Here is a 4,639-nt window from a genome sequence, read left to right as displayed (position 1 = left end):
CACAGAGCCACATACTTTATTTTGATTTATATATATAAATTTGATATATATATATATATATATAAATTAGAATATATATTTTATATTCTAATTTTTTTTCTTTCTCCTTTCTTCTCCTTCTGGTTTCAGGTCTCTTCTGATTTGGTTAGTGTATATTTTCCTGGGGTCATTACTACTACTCTTTTAGTACTTTGTTCTCTCATTCATCTATTCTTATCTGGATAAAATGACAAGGCAGAAAAACTCACCTAAAAAAAAAAAAAAAGGAACAAGAGGAAGTACAGACAACTAGGGACCTAATCAATACGGACATTAGTAAGATGGCAACACCAGAGTTCAAAATTACGATTATTTCTGGGCTGGAGAAAAGTAGAGAAGATACTTTAGAATACCTTTCATGAGAAATAAAAACCCTTTCTGGAGAAATAAAGGAACTAAAATCTAAACAAGTTGAAAACAGAAAAGCTATTAATGAGGTACAATTTAAAAAGGAGGCTCTCCTTGCTAGGAAAAATGAGGCAGAAGAGAGAATTAGTGATATAGAAGACCAAATGACAGAAAATAAAGAAGCTGAAAAAAAAAAAAAAGAGAGAGAGATAAACAACTACTGGACCACAAGGGGAGAATTCAAGAGATAAGTGATATCATAAGATGAAACAATATTAGAATAATTAGAATAATAATAATAGAATAAAAAATATTAGAATAATTCCCAGAAGAAGAAGAAAGAGGGGGGAAGAAGGTATATTAGAGCATATTGTAGCAAAGAATTTCCCTAATTTGGGGTAGGGAATAATTATCAAAATACAGGAGGCATGGAGAATCCCCCTTAAAATAAAAATAGGCCAGCACCCCATAATCTAATAGTAAAATTTACAAGTCTCAGTGAAAAAGAGAAAATCCTGAAAGCTGTTTGGGAGAAGAAATCTATAAACTACAGTGGTAGAAATATGCTCTAAAGCTAGAACTCCATCACAAGAGGAAAGTTGGAAAGAACTCAAATACATGGAGGCTAAGAGCATTCTACTAAAGAATGAATGGGTCAACCAGGAAATTAAAGAAGAATTTTAAAAAGTCATGGAAACAAATGAAAACAAAAACACAACTGTTTAAAATCTTTGGGACACAACAAAAGTGGTCCTGAGAGGAAAGTATATAGCAATACAAGTCTTTTGCAAGAAATAAGAAATGTCTCAAATATACAACCTCACCCTACACCTAAAGGAGCTGGAGAAAGAAAGCCTAAACCCAGCAGGGGAAGAGAAATAATAAATATCAGAGCAGAAATCAATGAAATAGAAACCAAAGAACAGTAGGATAGATCAAAAAAACTAGGAGCTGGTTCTTTGAAAGAATTAATAAGATTGATAACCCTCTGACCAGACTTACTAAGAAGAAAAGAGAAAGGACCCAAATAAATAAAATCATGGATGAAAGAGGAGAGATCACAACCAACACCAAAGAAATACAAAGAATTATAAGAACATATTACAAGCAACTATACACCAGCAAATTTGGTGATCTGGAAGAAATGGATGCATTCTTAGAGACATATTGACTACCACAGCTGAACCAGGAAGAAATAGAAAACCCAAACAGACCCATAACCAGTAAGGAGATTGAAGCAGTCATCAAAAATCTCCCAACATACAAGGGACCAGGGTCAGACGGCTTCCCAGGGGAATTCTACAAAATATTTAAAGAAGAATTAATACCTATTCTCCTGAAATTGTTCCAAAAATAGAAATGGAAGGAAAACTTCCAAACTCATTTTATGAGGCTAGCATTAGCTTGATCCCAAAACCAGACAAAGAACCCATCAAAAAGGAGAGGGGCACCTGGGTGGCTCAGTGGGTTGGGCCGCTGCCTTCGGCTCAGATCATGATCTCAGGGTCCTGGGGTCGAGTCCTGCATCGGGCTCTCTGCTCAGCAGGGAGCCTGCTTCCCCTCTCTCTCTCTGTCTGCCTCTCCGTCTACTTGTGATTTCTCTCTATCAAATAAATAAAATCTTTAAAAAAAAAAAAAAAGGAGAACTATAGACCAAAATCCTTGATGAACACAGATGCGAAAATTCTCACCAAAATATTAGGCAATAGGATCCTACAGTACATTAAAAGGATTATTCACCACGGCCAAGTGGGATTTATTCCTGTCCAATGGAAAAAGTCTCTTCAACAAATGGTGTTGGGAAAATTGGACAGCCACACATGCAGAAGAACGAAACTGGACCATTTCCTCACACCACATTCAAAAATAGTCTAAAAATGGATGAAAGACCTCAATTTGAGACAGGAATCCATCCAAATCCTTGAGGAGAACACAGGCAGCAACCTCTTTGACCTCAGCTGCAGCAACTTCTTCCTAGAAACCCGCCAAAGGCAAGGGAAGCAAGGGCAAAAATGAACTATTGAAACTTCAACAAGATCAAAAGCTTTTGCACAGCAAAGGAAACAGTCAATAAAACCAAAAGACAGTTGAAAGAATGAGAAAAGATATTTGCAAATGATATATCAGATAAAGGGCTAGTATCCAAAATCTATAAAGAACTTATCAAACTCAACACCCAAAGAACAGATAATCCAATCAAGAAATGGGCAGAAGATATGAACAGACATTTCTGCAAAGACGACATCCAAATGGCCAACAGACACATGAAAAAGTGCTCCACATCACTCAGCATCAGGGAAATTAAAATCAAAACCACAATGAGATACCACCTTACATCAGTCAGAATGGCTAAAATTAACAAATTAGGGCATGACAGATGCTGGCGAGGATGTGGAGAAAGGGGAATCCTCCTACACTGTTTGTGGGAATGCAAGCTGGTGCAGCCACTCTGGAAAACAGCATGCCTCAAAGAGTTGAAAATAGACCCACCCTATGACCCACCAATCACACTATTGGGTATTTACCCTAAAGACCAAATATAGTGATCCAAAGCGGCACGTGCACCCAAGTGTTTATAACAACAATGTCCACAATACTCAAACTATGGAAAGAATTTAGATGTCCATCAACAGATGAATGGATAAAGAAGAGTGGTGTATATCTACAATGGAATATTATGCAGCCCTCAAAAATGAGATCTTTCCATTTGCAATGATGTGGTTGGAACTAGAGGGTATAATGCTAAGTGAAATAAGTCAATCAGAGTAAGGCAATTATCATATGATCTCTCTGATATGAGGAATTTGAGGGGCAGCAGGGGGGGCTATGAGGGGTGGGGAGGGAAAAGTGAAATAGGATGGGCTTGGGAGGGAGGCAAACCATAAGAGACTCTTAATCTCAGAAAACAAACTGAGGGTTCCTGGGGGTGGGTGGGAGGCATAGGGTGCATGGGTTATGGACATTGAGGAAGGTATGTGCTATGGTTAGTGCTGTGAATTATGTAAAACTGATGATTCACAGATCTGTACCACTGAAGCAAATACTAAATTATATATTAATAAAAAAAAGGAAAACAGGAGGCTTTAAGGAATGCATTGACGGTGCTGGCCCCCCATTTGCCACATAGAATCACCCATAGTTGTGGTTATATAATTATATATAATGATTGACAGGTATAGAAAATAAGCAAATGAACTAATGAGACAATCATTTTTAACTCTGAGGTAGAGAAAATGTTATATAAGAGAGAAACTGTCTCTGAGTACACCACTCAGCCATGAATAATTTTCATATTGGCATTGAATATTGATTTAACCCAAAATTGTAACTCTATTAGGAGGATGAGGGAAGATTTCTAAGAATGTTAAATTCTCATCTTCTGTATTAGGAAGTCTATGTTTAATACCTGAATGAAAAATCAAGAAATAATAGGTAAATACATGTACACACAAAGCTACAAGATGGTGAAAGCATTTACTGTATAGAGCAAGGATTGGGGATGGGAGATTTATTTTAAATTTTTGAATGAAGATGGTGCCAAAGGTGAAGAAGGAAGCCCCTCTTCCCCCAAAGCTAAAGCCCAACCAAAGCTCTGAAGGTCAAGAAAGCAGTGCTGAAAGGCTTCTACTGTCACACACACACAGAAAGAAGATCTGTATATCACCTACCTTCTGATGGCTCAAGACCCTGCATCTCCAAAGGCAGCCCAGATATCCTCAAAAGAGCATCTCTAAGAGAAACAAACTTGACCACTGTGCCATCATCAAGTCCCCCCTAACTACCAAGTCAGCCATGAAGAAAGTAGAAGACAACAGCACACTTGTGTTCATCGTAGATGTCAAGGCCAACAAGCGCCAGATCAAACAGGATGTGAAGAAGCCCTATGACATTGACATGGCCAAGGTCAACACCCTGATCAGGCCTGGTGGAGAGAAGAAGGCATATGTTCAGCAGCCTCCAGATTGTGATGCTTTGGGTGTTGCCAACAAAATTGGGATCATCTACCCTGAGTCCAGCTGGTAAATCTAAATATAAATTTTTTCACCGTAAGGATTTTTTTATAGTAGTTAACAGAGATACAGTAAAGTGTTAGCATTATGGTTATATATAAAATATATTAAACATCATACATGGGTATATGTATGTGCTCACATATATATTTGTAGTAAGTATAGAGGATGTCACAGTTTGAAAGATATGTCAAAGCCCTTGCGTGTTTAAGAAATCTTGTATTTTTAGACTTCAATTGTAG

At 37.4% G+C, this 4,639-nt stretch overlaps 1 pseudogene; it reads left to right on the top strand.

The window, feature by feature from the left end:
* Positions 1–3,918: 3,918 nt before the first annotated feature.
* On the top strand, positions 3,919–4,410 carry LOC131819405 (large ribosomal subunit protein uL23-like; annotated as a pseudogene).
* Positions 4,411–4,639: the final 229 nt, after the last annotated feature.

This window comes from Mustela lutreola, chromosome 17 (assembly GCF_030435805.1).
Source record: "Mustela lutreola isolate mMusLut2 chromosome 17, mMusLut2.pri, whole genome shotgun sequence".
In the NCBI taxonomy this organism is placed as follows: Eukaryota; Metazoa; Chordata; class Mammalia; order Carnivora; family Mustelidae; genus Mustela; species Mustela lutreola.
This window is presented reverse-complemented; position numbering and strand designations above follow the sequence as displayed.